General features: G+C 38.0%; 1 protein-coding gene across 1 annotated transcript in view; it reads right to left on the bottom strand.

The window, feature by feature from the left end:
- CLTCL1 (clathrin heavy chain like 1) overlaps nt 1–22,372 on the bottom strand; it is a gene marked incomplete at its 5' end in the record, with an annotated part of 157,252 nt that overhangs the window by 134,624 nt on the left and 256 nt on the right.

Here is a 22,372-nt window from a genome sequence, read left to right as displayed (position 1 = left end):
AGATCTTGCTTAAAAAATCTCCTCATCCAGACATCCAAGTTCATCACTTACATGTTCTAACTTTCACGGAACATTTGAACATAATTCAGAGAAGTTCTTTGCCACTGCATAAAAAACATCACCCTTCTTCCATTGTCCGATCACTTGTCCATCATTTTCTTTTAAAGCCTGAAGCACATTTAACATCCACATTTTTAGCAACATTCTGCTGCTGGCACCATATGTATTCTCAAAGAATGTATTCTCATTTCCTTCTGAACCCTCATCGGAATTGTGTTTGACATTCATAATTCGATCAACTCTCTTCAAGGCAGTCTAGGCTTTTACTATTATCCAGAAAACCCAGTGCCGTCGATTACTATTAAAAAAAAAAAAATTTTTTTTTTTTTTAGGCACCTTAAAACTCTTACAGCCTCTACCCATGACCCAATTCCAAAGCCACTTCTGAATTTAGGTATCTGTTAGAGCAGCACTCCACTCTTCTGGTGCCAGATTCTATCTTAGTTATCTAGTGCTGCTATAACAGAAATACCACAAGAGGCTAGAAGTCCAAATTCAGTGTGCCAGCTCTAGGGAAAGGTTTTCTCTCTCTGTCAGCTCTGGAGGAAGGTCCTTGCCTTTTCTGAGCTTCTGATCCTGGGCAATATTCATGTGGCTTGCCATGTGTCTTCCCCCTCTCTGCTTCCTTTGCTTGCTTGTTTAATCTCCTTTGTATCTCAAAAAAGATTGATTTAAGACACACCCTACACTAACCCTGCCTCATTAACAAAGACAATCCATTCCCAAATGGGATTATAAATATAGGCACAGAAGTTAGGATTTACAAAACATATTTTGAGGGACACAATTCAATCCATAACAGTATGTAAATTATATCAAAATTAAAAAAAAAAAACCCATTGCTGTCGAGTTGATTCCGACTCATAGTGACCCTACAGGACAGAGTAGAAATGCCCCATAGGGTTTTAAAAGAGTGGCTGGTGGATCCGAACTGCCTGCCTTTTGGTTAGCAGCTGAGCTCTTAATCACTGTGCCAAAATGCTCAAGATCTTCAGCCATCAGAGAGATGCAAATCCAAACCACAATAAGATATCACTTCATGCCCACTAGGATGGCTAAGATAAACAAAACAAAAAATGGGAAACAACAAATATTGTCAAGAATGCCATTACTGGTGGGAATGCAAAATAGGAAAGCCGCTGTGGAAAACAGTGTGGCAGTTCCTCAAAAAGTTAAACACAGAACTACCATATGACCTAGCACTTCCACTCCTATGTAGAAGTCTCAAGAGACTTAAAACGAGCAATGTGAACAGACACATGTATACCAGTGTTCATTGCAGCACTATTCACAATAGCCAAAAAGTAGAAACAACCTAAGTGTCTATCAACGAATGAATGGATAAATAAAGTGAGGTACGTACAGACAATGGAATAGTACTCAACTATGAAGAGAAATGAAGCCCTGATCCATGCTACAACATGGATGAACCTCAAAAACCTTATGCTTAATGAAATAAGTCAATCATAAAAGGACAAATATTGTATGATCGAACTTGTAAGAAATAACAAGAATAGGCAAATGCATAGAGACCAAAGTTTATTAGTGGTTACCAGGGTCAAGAAAGGGAAATCCATTGTTTAGGAAGCATTGAGTTTTTGTTTATGGTGATGGAAATCTGGCAATGATTACAGGTGGTGGTTGCATAACTTGATTAATTAGTATCACTAAACTGCACAACTGAAAAAAGATGAATTGGCAAATGTTGTGTTATATATATATTTACAACAATAAAAGTATGTAATGAAAAAAAAGAATAAAGAAGCACAGATTTGTGGAGAAAATATCAAAGAATGTGCTGGTTGCTCTTCATTGTCCTCACATGCACTGTCCAATATGGTAGCCATTAGCCACACGTGGCTGTTTAAATTTTAAATTAATTAAAATTAAACTGATTTAGTTTTTCAGAGGGTACTAGCCAAGTTTCATGAATTCAATAGCTCTATGTGGATAGTGGCTACCATACCAGACAATGCAGATATGGAACATTTCCAACAACACAGTAAGTTCTGTTGGACAGTGTTGGTCCACACACTTAGAAATTTAGGACTGGGAGATTGGGCTGTTATATTATTTATTAAGTCAGAAAAGTCTGAGAGTTCAAGGGGGAATTAAAATAGCCACTAAAGCAGCATTCTGAGAGATGTCCTTATAATGATGTGTCTTAGGCAAAGGCTCAATTTCCAGATAAAACAGCCCAAGATTAGCCTCTCTCCTTGTATCCAGGATTCTTAAAAGTGAAGGATTTGATTTCAAAGGGGTAATTACTTATCTAGTGACCCATACATTCGAATAGCAGCCTCATGGTGCAAAAGAAGAGGGACCAAACAGATCTGTCTTTTTTGAAGTCGTATGTCTGGGCTACACAGTAAGAGAAAGGAGACAATTTACTCTTTATTTAGTCAAGCTACTCAACAATTCATATTATCAGGATAGTCCATGAACCAGAAAACTGGTCTTTAACCATGAAATGAGAAACAAGGTTGCTGTTCCTAAAGGGAAGTGTTTAATGGCACGCATGCCATACCTAGGCAATAAATAAGATGACCTCTTGAATTCAGGAAAAAGGACAACTCAAAGGTGAAATCTCAGGAGGTTTACATTCAAAACACATGACACTAAGATGAAGGCTTGCTGCCTTAAAAGAATTCTAAACCTAGCTAAACAAACAAAAACTTGTTGCTGATGAGTCAATTCTGGCTCAGAGAAACCCTACAGGACAGAGTAGAAGTGCCACTTTCTCCCACCAAGTGGCTGACAGGTTCAAACCACCAACCTTTCAGTTAGCTGCCAGCACTTAACCATTGCACCACCAGGGCTCCTTTTTAAAGCTAGCTACAACTATATTATTAACATATGTTTAAACTACCATTAAATGACAGATTCTGGAGTCAAGTTATAAAAATTCTAACGAAGATTCTATTTGGGAGTAAACCAAACTGCTACAGAAATGAAGAGTGGCACTCAAGAGAACATACCAGTGACTTCAATTTGAGAGGAGAGCAGTTTCATTTTATAAGAAGTTTTGAGGAAGTCAGAAAAAAAGGATAGGTTCTGGAACGCTTTCATTTAAGCAATGGTGGATCTTTTCAAAGCAACAATAAGTCTGTGACTGGGGCATGTGTCCTTTTTTCATTTTTAAGAGGTTCAGGGGTTATTGGCTTTACTATGATGAAGTCTCAAGAGAATGTGGTTTGAAAAATACCAGTTAAATAAGGTTTTTTTAGGTGGAAGCACCTGGAAAAAAGGGCTGGTCTAAATGGCTATGGTTGTTTCTGGTTGACATTATACACAAATATAAGTAACTGCTTTTGGACCTAATTTAGACATAACCTTTAAAGAAAATCTTTTTAACCTATAGAGATGTTTAATATAGATTTTATAATAGTTTAAAATTGGAAATAAACGGAATTTCCAGCAAAAGAGACATGCTTAAATACATTTTTGGCTTATCAGTCAATGGTATATAAAATTTTTTTTAATTTATTTTTTGGTGAAAATATACACAGCAAAAGATATGCCATTTCAACAATTTCCACATGTACAATCTGGTGACACTGACCATATTCTTTAAGTTGGGCAACCATTTTTGCTGCCCTTTTTCAAATTATTGAACCACCATTAACATGAACTTACTGCTTCCTAAGCTTTTCACCTAACCTTCTTAGTTGCCATTATTATGACCTATTTTTGATGCCTTGACTATATGGTAAATGTTAAACCCTCATTGTCTTCAAGTGCTCACAGCTTACAGTAAACAAAGTTCCAAAAGACTGAACTAAGATGATAACTGAAACCCATAGAAAGAAATGAATAACACAGGAAATGATAAATGTGTGGGTTAAAATGGAAGACTCCATAAATACATTTTTTCTCATTTCTTCTCTTAACTTCTGTATAAATGGCATGGTGGGTGCGTCTGACCTCCTCTAACTTCACAAGGGGGAGAGAGAATCATCATCAACAGGCCAAGGCTGATTCCTATGAGGTGGAGGTTATACATGCCTCCACCCTCCAACCTTTTTACCAATTCTAACACCAACCATCCGTTCCAAGGCACTTTGTACTTCTCTGCTGGGTTCGATAATTTGTTGCAATGGCCACAGAGAACTTACAGGAAATATGGAGTTTTATTACGGAAGTAACCAGTTAACAATTCAGATTCAGGAATGCTCAGGATACAGTTGTTCCATCAAGACAACCTCTTCTCAGCTGTGCCCACAAGCATGCCTCTCCGGCCCCTGGCCTCTGCCTTGCTTGGGCAAGTGTCACAAAGCTGTTTTAGCTCTGCTGATAAGTGCCCGGAGGCACCCCACTCTGCCAGTAAACCTCACCCTGAAGGTACTCAGCTCTCTCGCTACATGTGTCAGCAAAACTAGCTCCTCTGCCAAGTGCCTGGAGCCACCCCACTTCTCCAGCAAGCTTTCTGCCTGAAGGCACTCAGCTTTCTTGTTCTGTTGGCCAGTAGACTACCACACCATCTCCTACTGGTCTCCTGGTTCTGTTGCCTGTTTCTCTGCTGCTGCTTCTTGCCGTCTCTGGTATTACAGCTCCCTCTGTCTGTCTCCTGGATCTAGAAGGTTCTCAGTGCAGGGATTTCAGGTCCAAAAGACACATTCCACTCCTGGCTCTTCTTTCTTGGTGGTATTGAGACCCTCCCTCCTGCCTCTGGGATGGCTCATTTTAAGCCTAGCAGAATGGCAACACTGACTGATGCCCTTGTTAGGATTCCATACACCTTATTTGCATGGTCCTACCTCCCACCCAGTCTTTCGGTGGGAGTTACAAGACCATGGCAAGAAAGGCCATATAAAAGTGATCCATCACACTGCAGCTTCATAAGAACACTTAAGATTATGTAAAACTATAATGCTGAAAACTAATTATTGGGTTTATAAGATGTAGTTAAAATATATCTATATATGTATATATAGATATATGTATACACACATACACACAGGCACACATATATGAGGGACAGCACAATGGGAGGGGAAGGGAATGGAGCTTTTAGAGTGAAATTTCTACATTTTAACAGAATTGAGAGAGTATGAATCTGAAACAGTTTTTGATAAGTTACGACGCATTTTGTAAGCTCAAGAACACTCACACAAGTAAACCCCTAAACATATACACACAAAGTAAAAAAAAAAAATTCAGAGGAACTAAGAGGGTGTGCTAAGTTTTTAAACACAAAAGCCAGTAAAGGAGGACAGAAACAAAAAGGACAAGGGACATACAGAAAACAAATAGCCAAATGGAAAATAGAGATTCAACCATATTAATAATTACATTAATGTGACTGGCACCTAAATCAAATGACAGAGGTTAACAGACTAGATAAAAAAAGCAACATCCAATTATACGCTGTCAGCAAGACACACCTTAGATTTAAAGACACAAATAGGTTGATAGTAAAAGGAAAGAAAAAGGCATACTATGCGAATGCTAATCATAAGAGAGCTGGAATAGCTATATTACTATGAGAACTATCATTTGAGACAAAGAACTATCACTAAAGCCAAAAGAGTACATTTTATGACGATCAAAGGGAAGACAGAACAATAAAAAAGGCTCACGCACCTAAAAATAATCTCGATACATGAAGCAAACCCTAATAGAACTGAAAGGAGAAACAGACACCTAAAAAGTAGTAACTGGAGATTTCAATACTGCATTCTCAATCACTGATAAAACAACTAGAAGGAAAAACGGAAGACTGGAACACTGTTGATCAATTCCATCTAACTGACATCTTTAGAACACCTCACTCCACAACAAAACACACATTTTTGTCAAGTATACCTGATTCATACTCCAGAACAGACTACACACTAGGCCATAGAACAAATCTCAAGAAATTTAAAAGAAATGAAATTATACAAAGTTCTCTAACCACAGAATTTTAAGAAATCAAAAACAGAAATGTGAGATGTTCTCAAATTCTGGAAATTAAACAATACACTAATAAATAACCCATGAGTCAAAGAGGACATCGCAAGGAAATTAAAAAAACACATTGAACTAAATGAAATATGAAACACATGTATCAATTTTTGAGTTGCAGGAAAGGCAGGGATTAAAGGGGAATTGATAGCTTTATAAGTTACAATCAATTTGACAGCAATGGGTGGGTTAAGTGCCAAGATCACATAAGAGGAAAGATCTCAGGTTAATGAGTTATGCTTCCACATTAAGAAACTAGGAAAAAAAAGCAAACCAAATCCAAAGTTAACAGAAAGAAAGCCATTAAGATTAGAGAGAAAATCCAGATGATTAACAGAAAAATACTACAAATTAATGAAACCACAATAGTCGGTGAAAAGATCAAGAAAACTGAAAAACCTTAGTTAGGCTAATTAAGAAAAAAAGGGAAGGCACAAATTACCAAAATCAGGAATGACAGGACATCACTACAAACACTAAAGAAATTATAAGGATTATGAGGGAATATCACAAACAATTTTATGGCAACATGTTAGAAAACTTAGGAAACTTGGATGAATTGCTAGAAATTCTAGACACAAACTCCAAAAATTGACACAACAAAAAACAGAAAATCTGAACAGATTTATAACGAATCAAGAAGTTGAATTAACATTAAAATAATAAAGAGGGACTAAGAAATATAATCGTATACCTTCCATATGGAGAGGAAGATATGGCGATACAAAGAAATACAAGTTAGTTTTAAAGTTAGGAATATAGGGGTAAATAGTAAGGTAACCACAAAGCAGACAAACTATCCTACTCATCAAAATGAAATACAAGGGAAAAATAGAGACTCAGCAGAAACAAAATCAACAACAAATGTGAGGAAAGGACAATATATAAAGAAAATTTACTCAGCACATAAAATCAAGTGGGAAAAAGAAGCTGTCAACACACAAAAAAAGACATCAAAATGATAGCACTAAACTCATACCTATCCATAATTACCCTGAGTGTACATGAACTAAATGCACCAATAAAGAGACAGAGAGTGGCAGAATGGATTAAAAACCAAGATCCGTTTATATGCTGCCTACAAGAGACACACCTTAGACTTAGAGACACAAACTAAAACTCAAAGGATGGAAAAAAATATATCAAGCAAACAACAATCAAAAAACAGCAGGAGTGGCAATATTAATTTCTGAGAAAATAGACTTAAAAGTTAAATCCATCATAAAGGATAAGGAAGGACACTATATAATGATTAAAGGGACAATACACCAAGAAGATATAACCATATTAAATATTTATGCACCCAGTGACAGGGCTGCAAGATACATAAAACAAACTCTATCAGCATTGAAAAGTGAGATAGACAGCTCCACAATAATAGTAGGAGACTTCAACACACCATTTTCGGTGAAGGACAGGACATCCAGAAAGAAGCTCAATAAAGACACAGAAGATCTAAATGCCACAATCAACCAACTTGACCTCATAGACATACACAGAACACTGCACCCAACAGCAACCAAGTATACTCTCTTTTCTAGTGCACATGGAACATTCTCTAGAATAGACCACAGATTAGGTCATAAAGCAAGCCTTAGCAGAATCCAAAACATTGAAATATTACAAAGCATCTTCTCTGACCATAAGGCCATAAAAGTGGAAATCAATAGCAGGAAAAGCAGGGAAAAGAAGTCAAATACTTGGAAACTGAACAATACCCTGCTCAAAAAAGACTGAATTATAGAAGACATTAAGGATGGAATAAAGAAATTCATAGACTCCAATGAGAATGAAAACACTTCCTATCAGAACCTTTGAGATACAGCAAAAGCAGTGCTCACAGGCCAGTTTATTTCAATAAATGCAGAGATCCAAAAAGAAGAAAGGGCCAAAATCAAAGAACTATCCCTATAACTTGAGCAAATAGAAAGAGAGCAACAAAAGAAACCCACAGGCACCAGAAGAAAACAAATAATAAAAATTAGAGCTGGACTAAATGAAATAGAAAACTGAAAAACTGAAAGAATTAACAAGACCAAAAGCTGGTTCTTTTGAAAAACTCAACAAAATTGATAAACCATTGGCCAAACTGACAAAAGAAAAACAGGAGAGGGAGCAAATAACCCAAATAAGAAATGAGATGGGCGATATTACAACAGACCCAACTGAAATTAAAAGAATCATAACAGATTACTATGAAAAACTATACTCAAACAAATTCGAAAACCTAGAAGAAATGGATGAATTCCTAGAAACACACTACCTACCTAAACGAACAAAAACAGAGGTAGAACAACTAACATAACAAAAGAAGAGATTGAAAAGGTAATCAAAAAACTCCTGACAAAAAAAAGCCCTGGTCCGGACGGCTTCACTGCAGAGTTCTACCAAACTTTCAGAGAAGAGTTAACACCACTACTACTGAAGGTATTTCAGAGCATAGAAAAGGATGGAATACTACCAAGTTCATCTATGAAGCCACCATATCCCTGATACCAAAACCAGGTAAAGACATCACAAGAAAAGAAAATTATAGACCTATATCCCTCATGAATGTAGATGCAAAAATCCTCAACAAAATTCTAGCCAATAGAATTAACAACATATCAAAAAAATAATTCACCATGACCAAGTGGGATTCACACCAGGAATGCAGGGATGGTTCAACATTAGACAAACAATTAATGTAATCCACCACACAAACAAAACAAAAGACAAGAATCACATGATTTTATCCAATGATGCAGAAAAGGCATTTGACAAAGTTCAACACTCATTCATGATAAAAACTCTCAGCAAAATAGGAATAGAAGGAAAATTTCTCAACATAATAAAAGGTATTTATACAAAGCCAACAGCCAACATCATCCTAAATGGAGAGAGCCTGAAAACATTCCCACTGAGATCGGGAACCACACAAGGATGCCCTTTATCACCACTTATTCAACATAGTGCTGGAAGTCCTACCCAGAGAAATCAGGCTAGATAAAGAAATAAAGGGCATCCAGATTGGCAAGGAAGAAGTAAAAGTATCTCTTTTTGCGGATGACATGATCTTACCCACAGAAAACCCTAAGGAATCCTCAAGAAAACTACTGAAACTAATAGAAGAGTTCAGCAGAGTATCGGGATACAAGATAAACATACAAAAATCAGCTGGATTCCTCTACACCAACAAAAAGAACATTGAAGAGGAAAGCACCAAATCAATGCCATTTACAGTAGCCCCCAAGAAGATAAAATACTTAGGAATAAATCTTACCAGAGATGTAAAAGACTTATACAAAAAAAACTACAGTACACTTCTGCAAGAAACCAAAAGAGACTTACATAAGTGGAAGAACCTACCTTGCTCATGGATAGGAAGACTTAACATTACAAAAATGTCTATTCTACCAAAAGCGATCTATACATTTAATGCAATTCCGATCCAAATCTCAACGACATTCTTTAATGAGATGGAGAAACAAATCACCAATTTCATACGGAAGGGAAAGAGGCCCCGGATAAATAAGGTATTACTGAAAAAGAAGAACAAAGTGGGAGGCCTTACTTTACCTGATTTTAGAACCTATTATACTGCCACAGTAGTCAGAACAGCCTGGTACTGGTACAACAACAGATACATGGACCAATGGAACAGAATTGAGAATCCAGATATAAATCCATCCACATATGAGTGGTTGATATTTGACAAAGGCCCCAAAACTGTTTTAAATGGGGAAAAGACAGTCTTTTTAACAAATGGAGCTGGCATAACTGGATATCCATCTGCAAAAAAATGAAACAAGACCCATACCTCACTCCATGCACAAAAACTAACTCAAAATGGACCAAAGACCTAAATATAAAATCTAAAATGATAAAGATCATGGAAGAAAAAATAGGGACAATGTTAGGAGCCCTAATACATGGCATAAACAGTATAGAAAACATTATAAAGAACGTAGGGAAAAAAAAACTAGATAACTGGGAGCTCCTAAAAATCAAACACCTGTGCTCATCCAAAGACTTCACCAAAAGAATAAAAAGATTACCTACAGACTGGGAAAAAGTTTTTAGCTATGACATTTCTGATCAGCGCCTGATCTCTCAAATCTACATAATACTACAAAAACTCAACTGCAAAAAGACAAAGAACCCAATTAAAAAATGGACAAAAGATATGAATAGACACTTCACTAAAGAAGACATTCAGGTAGCTAACAGATATACGAGGAAATGTTCACGATCATTAACCATTAGAGAAATGCAGATCAAAACTACAATGAGATTTCATCTCACTCCAACAAGGTTGGCATTAATCCAAAAAACACAAAATAATAAATGTTGGAGAGGCTGTGGAGAGATTGGAACACTTCTACACTGCTGGTGGGAGTGTCAAATGGTACAACCACTTTGGAAATCGATTTGGCGCTTCCTTAAAAAGCTAGAAATAGAACTACCATATGATCCGGCAACCTCACTCCTTGGAATATATCCTAGAGAAATAAGAGCCTTTACACAAACAGATATATGCACACCCATGTTTATTACAATAGCAAAAACATGGAAGCAACCAAGGTGCCCATCAATGGATGAATGGATAAATTATGGTATATTCACACAATGGAATACTATGCATCAGTAAAGAACAGTGAGAAAACTGTGAAACATTTCATAACATGGAGGAACCTGGAAGGCATTATGCTGAGTGAAATTAGTCAGTTGCAAAAGGACAAATATTGTATAAGACCACTATTATAAGAACTTGAGAAATAGTTTAAACTGAGAAGAAAACATTCTTTTGTGGTTACGAGAAGGGGGAGGGCGGGAGGGTGGAAGAGGGGTATTCACTAATTAGATAGTAGATAAGAACTACTTTAGGTGAAGGGAAAGACAACACACAATACAGGGGAGGTCAGCACAATTGGACTAAACCAAAAGCAAAGAAGTTTCCTGAATAAACTGAATGCTTTGAAGGCCAGCGTAGCAGGGGCAGGGGTCTGGGGACCATGGTTTCAGGGGACATCTAAGTCAACTGGCATAATAAAATCTATTAACAAAACATTCTGCATCCCACTTTGAAGAGTGGCGTCTGGGGTCTTAAACGCTAGCAAGCAGCCATCTAAGATGCATCAATTGGTCTCAACCCACCTGGATCAAAGGAGAATGAAGAATACCAAGAGCACAAGGCAATTACGAGCCCAAGAGACAGAAAGGGTCCCATGAACCAGAGACGACTGCATCATTCTGAGATGATGCCCAGCTACAACCGATGACTGCCCTGACAGGGAAAACAACAGAGAACCCCTGAGGGAGCAGGACAGCAGTGGGATGCAGACCCCAAATTCTCATAAGACCAGACTTAATGGTATGACCAAGACTGGAAGGACCCTGGTGGTCATGGCCCCCAGACCTTCTGTTGGCCCAGGACAGGAACCATTCCCAAAGCCAAGTCTTCAGACATGGATTGGACTGGACAATGGGTTGAAGAGGGATGCTGGTGAGGAGTGAGCTTCTTGGATCAGGTGGATACTTGAGACTATGTTGGCAGCTCCTGCCAGGACGGGAGATGAGAGGGTGGAGTGGGTTTGAAGCTGGTGAAAAGGACACGAAAAGAGAGAGTGGAGGGAGAGAGCTGGCTGTCTCATTAAAAAAAAAAAAAAAAAGGGGGAGAGTATTTGGGAGTGTGTTTTTTTTTAGCAAGGTGTATATGGGTTTTTATGTGAGAGACTGACTTGATTTGTAAACTTTCACTTAAAACAGAATAAAAATTATTGAAAAAAAAAAGAAGTTGAATTAGTAATTAAAAACTTTCCCCTAATGCAGACCCCAAATTCTCATAAAAAGACCAGACTGAATCGTAAAAACACCAGACTTAAAATAAAAAACCTCCCCCCAAAGAAAAGCCCAGTCCCAGAGGGCTTTCACTGATGAATTCTATCAAATATCCAGAGAAGATATAAGATCAATATTACCCTAATTTCAAAATTAGGCAAAGACATAACAAGAAAAGAAAACCACATTCCAATTATTATAAGTATAGATGGAAAAGTCCCTGACAATTAATGTAATTGCTGTTAGATGTCATCAAGGTAGCTCTAGTTCATAGCAACCTTATGTATAAGAGATCAAAATGATGCCTGATCCTGTGCCATTGTCACAATCATTGCTGTGTTTGAGCCCACTGTTGCAGCCACTATGTCAATCCATCTCACTGAAGGTCTCCCTTCTGTCTTGTGTTGTAAATCCGAAAACCTCTGTGAAGTGGGACTAGTTTGGGGTATCTTAAGTCACCGCCCTTACTCAAGTAACCACCTTAGTCAGGTCACACACTTGCTTGAGTCACACCATTTATCTTACAAGAGATAAAAGAAGAGAGATGGGAGCAAAGGATGATGTCTGTCTCCAGCAATTGGTCTTTCCTGATGACATGTCCAAAGTAAGCAAGACCAAGTCTTAGTAACCTTGATTCTAAGGAGCACTCTGGCTGTACTTACTCCAGGACAGATCTGTTTGTTGTTCTGGCAGTCCATGGTATACTCACAATATTCTTCACCAACAGCACAATTCGAATGCATCAATTCTTCTTTGGTGTTTTTTATTGTCCAGCTTTCACATGCATATGAGGTGATGAAAAAGAACATGACTTGGGGCAGGCACATCTTAAACATCAAAATGACATCTTTACTTTTTAACACTTTAACACACTATGTTAATAAAGAACAACATCCAAGTGATCATCTCAACAGATGTAGAAAAAGCACTTGACCAAATCCAACATCCTTTCATGATTAAATACTTAAAAGAGGGAACTTCCTCAAATTGATAAAGGGTGCATCGATCAAAACAGCCAACATCGTATTTAATGGTGAAGGATTAAATGCCTTCCTCTAAAATCAGTGGTGGGTTGGGTAAAATCAGAATCAAGGCAAGGAATTCTATTCTCACCACTTCTATTCAAAATTATACTGGATATTAAAGGTAATGCAATATTAAAACAAAAAAAATGAACAGAATCTCAACTAGAAAAGAAGATGTAACTGTCTTTATTTGCAGGTAACATGATCCGGTGTGTAGAAAATCCCAAGAATAAACTAAAAACTACAAGAGCTAATAAACAAGTGAACAGGATACAAGATCAATATACAAAAGTCAACTGTATTTCTATATCCTAACAACAAACAATCCAAAAATGGAATTAAGAAAACAATTCTGTACATCACACATTAGAAAGAATAAAATACTTATTTCTTAGTTATCTAGTGCTGCTATAACACAAATACCACAGGTGGCTTTAACAAGCAGAAATTTATTCTCTCAGTTTAGGAGGCTGAAGTCTGAATTCAGGGCACCAGCTTTAGGGGAAGGCTTTCTCTTTCTGTTGGCTCTGGGGAAAAGCCCTTGTCTTTTTTCAACATCTGTGGGCCTGAAGATCCTTGGAAATCTCCATGTGTCTTGGCATCAATCTTCTCCTGGGTTCTCAGTGCAGGGACCCCAGGTCCAAAGGATGTGCTCTGCTCCGGGCTCTCCTTTCTTCGTGGGAGTGAGGTCTCTCTCTCCTTTGCTCCCATCTCTCTTCTTTTATCTCTTGTAAGATAAATGGTGTGACTCAAGCAAGTGTGTGACCTGACTAAGGTGGTTACTTGAGTAAGGGCGGTGACTTAAGATACCCCAAACTAGTCCCACTTCACAGAGGTTTTCGGATTTACAACACAAAATGGAGGATGACTACATGATTACACAACTGCCAAGTTACATCATTAAAAAAAAAAATTTTTTTTATTACATAACTGCCAGACCACTGAGGATCACAAAATGGAGGATAATTAAATCAGACCACAAAATGGAGGATGAACACACAATATTGGGAATCATGGCCTAGCCAAGTCAACACATATTTTGGGGGACACAGTTCAATCCATGACAATTATGAATAAATTTTAAAAAAGAAGTGCAGGACTTGTACACTGAAAGTGCAAATTATCACTGAAAGAAATTACAGAGATCTAAATAAATGGAGAGATAGTCCACATTGAATGACTACAGGAGGCAATTCTCCCCAAGTCCACTGATAAATTCAAAGCAATCTCTATCAAAATCTCAGCAGGCTGTTTTATAGAAACTGACAAGTTATCCAACAATGTATGTGGAAATGCAAAGGACCTAGAATAGCCAAAACTATTCTGAAAAATACAAATTGGAGAACCAACACTATCTGATTTCAACTTATTATAAAGACACAGTAATCAAGTAATTGGTGCATGAATAGGCATATCAATCAGTAGAACAAAACTGAAAGTCTAGAAATAAATTCTTATATTTATTTATGGTCAACTGATTTTCACAAAAAGTGTCAAGAGAATTAAATGGGGAAGGACAGTCTTCTCAACAAATGGTTCCGGGACAACTGGAATATCCATGTCCACAAAAAAGAAAAACAAACTTATACCCTTACCTCATACCATACAAAAAATAAACTCGAAATGAACCACAGACCTAAAATCTTTATGACCTTGGGTTAGACTAAGAGCTTAGATATGGCTCCAAAAGCATGATCCATTACAGGGGGAAAAGAAAAAAAAAAAAGATTAACTTGGACTTCATTGAAATTAAATATTTTTGTTCTTCAAAAGATACCATGAAGAAAATGAAAAGACAAGTTAACAGACTGGGAGAAAATATTTGTAAATCACATAGCTGATAACTGATTTATATTCACAATATATAAAGAATTCTTATAATTCAACAATAATATAAACAACCCAATATAAAAATGGGCAAACATTTAAACAGACTAAAAAGATATATGACTGACTAATAACCACAAGAAGAGAAACTTGACATATATTATTAGGCATTAAACAAACAAACAAGCTTCATGGGGACCCCATGTGTTTCAGAGTAGAACTGCATTCCCTAGAATTTTCAATGGCTGTCATCTTTCAGAAGTAGAATGTCAGACCTTGTCTTCTGAGGTACCTCTGGATGGATTCAAACCACCAACATTTCAGTTAGTAGCTGAGCACTTAACTGCTTTCATCACCCAGGCACTCCACAAAATATTTAGCCTTGCCAAAAATGATAATAATAAAAATGAATAAATACATAAACCTCCTCTGGGAATTAACATAAAGTCACATTTAAGAAATCAAGGTGAAGAACGTGTCACCAAAAGCGGATGCCATCCCACCACCTCCTCACCTGAGCTAAGAGCTAACTAACTGTTGGGTTGATGGAAGATTAGTATACACTCAATCTACTTCTAAATATTAAGGAAAATGAGTGAAGTGTGTAAAAAGAAATACTCACGAATATTCAAAGGGCAATGTTTAACAACAAAAGGGGCACTACCATATTTGGGCCAGTAATGCAAGCTGCAAATGAAAGATCTCTGTTGCCTATTCATCACAACTCTTTAAAAATGTAGTGTGGGGCCATACCAAAACAGGCAGCTTGCCATCTCTGAGTTAGGGCATTAATGTTCCATTTAAAACAATGAGCAACAGATGAGGAGTTCTACTACCACTTCATGCTCTTTAGGTCAAGGGTAAAAATGTATCTCTTCTTTTAAATGTTCACCACAAATTCAGCAGCGGGGAAAGTTTGAAGAGAGACTGAGGTGAGTGAATTTGTTCCAGGCTTCTCCAGGACTGGCAATGCTATGGGCTGGGGACCTTGGGAGCTCACAGAGAGACACAAGAGAGAACTACAGAGGTGGACCTTTTTACAAAAGGAGGTCCGCAGCACCTAAGAGAAAAAACATTTACGAATAAATCTAACCAGGGACATGAAGGACTTATACAATGAAAACTACAAAAGAAATTAAAGAAGATTTAAATAAACGGAAAGATGTTCCATGTTCATGGATTGGAAGACTCAATATTGTTAAGATGTCAACACTACCCAAAGTATCTATAGTTCAATGCAATCCCAATCAGAATTCCAATAGCTTTCTTTCCAGAAATAGAAAAACCAATCCTCAACTTTATACAGAATGGCAAGAGGCACCAAGCAGCTAAAGCAATGCTGAAAGAGAAGAGCAAAATAGGAGGATTCACACTTCCTGATTTTAAAACATACTATTTTTTTGTGTGTTTTATACAGCTATAGCCCCCACATGTCTGTCAGTTTGTCTTACTGTGGGAGCTTGGGTGTTGCTTGATGCTGGAAGCTATGCCACCGGTATTCAAATACCAGCAGAGTAACCAATGGTGGACAGATTTCAGCTGAGCTTCCAGACTAAGACAGACTAGGAAGAAGGATCCAGCAGTCTACTTCTGAAAAGAATTAGCCAGTCAAATTGCATCGGGCAAATTTGCTGCAAAAGACCTCTTTAAAGTGTTGAAAAGCAAAGGTGTCACCTTGAGGACTAAGGTGTGCTTGATCCAATCCATGGTGTTTTCAGTCGCCTTATATGCATGCAAAAGCTGGACAATGCATAACGAAGATTGAAGAAGAATTGACGCCTCTGAATTGTGGTGTTGGCGACGAATACAGAATATGCCATGGACTGCCAAAAGAACAAACAAATCTGTCTTGGAAGAAGTACAACCACAATGCTCCTTAGAAGCAAGGATGGCGAGACTATGTCTCACATACTTTGGACATGTTATTAGGAAGGAGCAGTCCCTGGAGAAAGACATCATGCCTGGCAAACCAGAAGGTCAGTGAAAAACAGGAAGAGCCTCAACGAGATTGATTGACACAGTGGCTGCAACAATGAGTTCAAGCATAACAACGATTGTGAGGATGGCGCAGTACCGGGCAATGTTTCATTCTGTTGTATGCAGGGTTGCTATGAGTCGGAACTGACTCGATGGCACCTAACAACAACAACATACAGCTACAGTAATCAGAACAGCTTGGTACTGGTATATATAACAACAGACACATAGAATCAAGAAATAAACTCACACATTTATGGTCACCTGATTTTTGACAAGTGTGCTAGGTCCATTCAATCGGGAAAGAATTTGTTCAATAAATGTTGTTGGGAAAATTGGATTTCTACGTGCGGAAAAACGAAACAGGACCTATGCCTCACACCGCACACAAAAACAAATTCACAAAATGGATTAAAGACTTAAATGTGAAAAGTTAAAACCATGAAATTCTTAGAAGAAAATGCAGAGGCAATGCTGTCAGCTTTTAACAATGGATTACCAAATGTATTAAGAAAGCACAAACAGCAAAAGACTACATAAATGGGACCTCATAAAAATTAAAAAACTTTCATGTATCAAAAGACTTTACCAAGAAAGTAAAGACAAGTTATCGACTGGGAGAATATTTTCGGAAACCATACATCCGGTAAGAATCTAATGACCAAAACATATATAAAACTGTGACAATGACAAGAAGACAAATGACCCAATCATAAAATGGACAAAGGACTTGAACAGACATTTCCCCAAAGAAAGACACTGAAATGGCCACCAGACACACGAAAAGAAGTTCAGCATCATTAGCCATCAGAGAGACGCAAATCAAAACCCCAATGAAATAGCATTTCACTCCCACTAGAATGGCTAAGAAAAAAAACAGAGAATAACAAACTTGGGTGAGGATCAGGGGAAACTGAAACCCTTATCCATTACTGGTAGAAATGTAAAATGGTATAGCCATTGCTGAAAACACAACTAAAAATAGAACTACCATAAAACCAAAACCAAACTTGTTGCCATTGTGTCGATTTCAACTCATAGCGACCCCACAGGATAGAGCAGAACTGTCCCACAGGATTTTTAATGAACAGCTGGTGGATTCGAACTGCTGACCTTTTGGTTAGCAGCCAAGCTCTTAACCACTGCACCATCAAGGCTCCAGAACTACCACATGGCCCAGCAATTCTACTCCTGGGTATATACCCAAAAGACTTGAAAGCAGAGACTCAAAAAAACTTGTACACTAATGTTCATTGCAGCATAATAGCCAAAAGGTACAAACAACCTAAATGCTCATTAACAGATGAATGCATAAATAAAATGTGGTACATACATACAATGGAATACTACTCAGCTGCAGAAATGAAGTCTTTATACATGGCTACAGTATGGATGGAGCTTGAAGACATTATGCACAAAAGGACAAATATTATATGACCTCAATTACATAAAAAGAGAAGAAAAGGCAAATGTACAGAGACCTTAGTTTATTAATGGTTACCAGGGGTGAGAGGGAGGGGGAAAAGGGGGAGTTAATGGTGATGGAAAAATTGAATTGATTAAGGGTAGGGTTGCACAGCCGATTATTGTAATTGCTGTCAACAAGTTGTACACCTGGTATAAAGTTGAATTGGCAAAAAGTTGTGTGATAGATATATTTACAACAATGACAAAAAAGAAAAAAAAAAGTAGCTGTGAGGCTGCTTATTTACAACCCAAAACCTTATAGGATTCAGTTCCTTGGTTTGGAGTTTTAGGGTCATGGTTTCATGGGGCATCCCAGTGAATTGGCCTCATAACATGTTTTGTGCTTCTGTTCTACTTCCTAGTTCTTTGTGTAGTGGCTGGGGCAGGGACAGATTAACCAGTAAGCTTGGCACGCACCAGCTTACAGTAAGCAAGGTACGCAGGGGCTTAGTTGTGTCTACTTACTAATTGTAGTGAAAAACAAGTGAAATTGTGCACTACAGATTACTAAGCACAAGTAAGAGCGTGCATATCTTGATTATTGGGTAATTCGTCCTTGGCCTGGGGTTTTAAAAGCTTGCAAGCGGCCATCCAAGGCACAACAGAGGAAGGAATTTCAGGAATAGGAGGATATGGAATGTGTGGCTAATTGCCTCCACGAAAAACCGCCTCCTTTGCCAGGAGACCAGAACTGGATGGGGCCTAGCTACCATTACTGAACATTTTGATCAAAGATTCCATAGAAGAATCCTGATTAAAAGGGAGGAAAATGCAGAACAGAATTTCAAATTCTCATAGAAGCCAGACTTTGTGGAGCCATGGAGGGTGGATGAACCCCTGAAGCTAGTGCCCCAAGATAATCTTTAAACCTTAAACCAAAAATATTCCCTGAGCCTATGAGCGGCCATCTAGGATACTCTACTGGTCTCACTCTTTGGGGAGCAAGGAAGAATGAAGAAAACTAAAGACATAAGGGAAAGATTAGTCCAAAGGACTAACTGACCACATCTACCACTGCCTCCACCAGGCTGAGTCCAGTATAACGAGATGGTGCCCAGCTACCACCACTAACTGCTCCGACAGGGATCACAATAGAGGGTCCTGGACAGAGCTGGAGAAAAACGTAGAACAAAATTCTAACTCAAAAAGAAAGACCAGATTTGCTGGCCTGACAGAGACTGGAGAAACCCTGAGAGTATGGCCCCCGACACCCTTTCAGCTCAGTAATGAGGTCACTCCTGAGTTTCACCCTTCAGACAAAGATTGAACCAGGCCCATGGAACAAAACAAGACTAAAGGGGAGCACCAGGCCTGGGGCTGGGACTGGAAAGTAGGAGGGAACAGGAAAGCTGGTAATAGGGAACCCAGGGTTGAGAAGGGAGAGTGCTGACATGTCGTGGGGTTGTTAACCAATGTCATACAACAATGTGTATACTGTCTGATGAGAAACCAGTTTGTTCTGTAAACTTTCATCTAAAGTTCATTAAAAAAAAAAATTCTCTGAAGTCTTCTTAAAACTGAACAATAGTTTAACTAGTAAAAAGATCTGTCTTAAGCACCACGCTGTATTAAGAACTACCTATATGGGATCGAACTGACAACAGCAACTTGAAAGATCAGACAGGAACCTTAAGAGGCAGTGAGTTTATGTTAATGAGGCAGGAACAATTCAGGAAAGGAGGGTGAGAATGGTTTATAACTTGAAGACATGTAATCAATGTCACTAAACTGCAAATGTAGAAACTATTGAATGGGTCTATGTTTTGTTGTTGTGTATATTCTCAACAACAAACAAAATTAATACAATCTGGAAAAATTTTTAAAAAGAGGTCTATTTCATGGAGAGCCCCTTCTCAATGACAAGACTTTACCAGCCACAATGGAGAGAATCTGTGAGGCACAGAACAGGCCCCTGGACTTTACTCCCGTGCTTTCATACTGGCCCCTGCGTAACCAGTCCTAGTGCAGGAAACAGTACACTTGCTCTTTTTTTTTTTTTTTTTTATAGTTTTGGTCTTTATTAAAATGTTAAGGGAGTGGAAGAAGGGAGTAAGATTTATGTAAACCTACATGTGACAGACTGATTGGAATGGTAAATGTTCACTTGAAGCTTAATAAAAATTAAAAAAAAAAATGTTAAGGGAGCTTGTTTTTACATCATTATTTATAATAGTGTCAGATATGAAATTATCAAAGGTTCGAAAGAAAATAATATATTGCACCTCATAATATTTAGAGTAATTACAAACAGCTGTTACAGAATTGACTCGACGGCAATGGGTGTGTTATAAATGTAAAAAGGTGTGTAACATACAAAGTTAACAGAAAATGACAAAGTATAAAACTATCAACACAAACTATTTTCCACACACCTTTGTAAAATACATATGCAAATACACTTGCTCTTCATAGCTCATCTGTATGTACTTAAGTCACCTATTTCAATCACTGTACAAATACTCCCCCCCTTTTTTTCTAATACAGTTTCATTCATTTTGGTCTACGACCTTTAAAACATACTGTAGTAGATGCTCTACTTGTCAACAATCTGTACAAGATCATCCTTACAGTCATAATATTACAATAAAAATAGGATAAAGCCTTAAATTATACCACTCTGGCTTCATAATTTCACATTTCCCTATGGAAAAAAAGCAGTACTCAACACTGTAATAGTTAAAGCAATTCACATTAACACTGAGAAAGAAAAAGCAAAAAAAGAAAGAAAGAAAGAGCAGCCCAACCATCCAGAAGCTGGCTCGGCACTCACAGCCAGGCTTTGTTTTCCTCCTAGTGGACAGAAACATCTCCTAGTGGACAGAGAATAACCTACCTCAGACAAGGTCTCTCTGAGGCCTTGAAAAAGTGAGACAAAGCAAGGCCACTTCATAATTTTATCTAAGTACAGACAAAACAAGTTTACTGTGGGACCCACGAAATACAAAATATCTCCCTCTCTGTTGGCTAAAATGAGGGACCATTGCTCTTGTCCGTACTCCCTTATAGATAAGATTTACTGACATACCTAATCATAAAATTACCCCCACTTTCTGACAGCATCCAATCTAGAGCAAACCTCTACTTCCTTAGGCCTTTTCCAAATCTTTCAACCAAATTCCAAATCCTATAAAAGGTTCCTTATAACACCGTCTTACTGAGACATCCCACAGTCCCCATGGTGCATGGTTTCCTTTGTTGCAAGAAGTAAACCCAACTTGTTCAACTTCAGGTGTGTCACAGGTGGTCTTTGGCTGGAGGGGACTGACAGCATCTAAACACTGTGCTTTCTCTATACCCCTCTCATCCCCAAAACATCCCCCCACCAAAGAGCCACATGGACATTGTTAAAGAGAAGTGTACCAGAGAACCAGGAAGACTAAAATGCAGGTCATTTTGGAGACCTGCTGTGAATAGCAAACAGCAAAAACAGGCTAGATAAGGCCTCTCAAAAGTACTGCAACAACCTTTAGGAAAGCAAGCACTACAAGGTGAATATGCCATCACAAACAGCCAAAGGATACGTGATACTTTTAAAGAAACAGAAAAGAATCCATAAAGTTTAATAATTCCTCAATTAAGATTAAAAGTTTGCTTACACAACACATTCCCAAAAATACCTTCACAAGACTGCATGGAAAGGGGGTAGAGTAGTCAACAGAACAAAGATCTTTTTGAGGGAGGAAAAAAAAAAAAGGATTCAGCAGTTTCTTTTAAATAGAAAGGTCTTAACTTCATAGGTCCCAGAACAGTTTTTACTTTTCAAGTAAGTCCACTATATACGTAATCCTTCATTTCCCAAATCAAGGCAATATAAAAAGATTCTATATTCTCAAGGTAACTAAAAGGTTTTGAGCACCCAAGGTCCCCAGAGTTCAGGTAAGTAAAATTCTACTTACAGCTATACTGTTACTGATGTGTTTCATAAGACAAGTATCTGTGGCTTCTATTGTAGGATGACTGGGAAGACCCTGTAAAGCAGGTCCCTTTGTCAAGGGCACCACACAGCACTACTGGGGAACATGGCACAGTGTGGGCACTGGCATTGGCATGTCCAGACGTAGAGCCCATGGGGAAGAGGTTCTGGGTGTTCTCTTCCTCTTGTATATTTAGCACTACGGATGATGTTACAAAGGGGCTCTGGTGCTCAGGGGCCTCTCGTTAGCACACAAAACTCACAGCTTGTGCTAAACTTTTGGAATTAATACTATTGATGACACTTTGCTGTGAGTTACTGACACTTGTCCAATATT

Source organism: Loxodonta africana, chromosome 19, assembly GCF_030014295.1.
Source record: "Loxodonta africana isolate mLoxAfr1 chromosome 19, mLoxAfr1.hap2, whole genome shotgun sequence".
Lineage (NCBI taxonomy): Eukaryota > Metazoa > Chordata > Mammalia > Proboscidea > Elephantidae > Loxodonta > Loxodonta africana.
The sequence above is the reverse complement of the archived record's forward strand: the minus strand, read 5'-3'. Positions and strand labels throughout refer to the sequence as shown.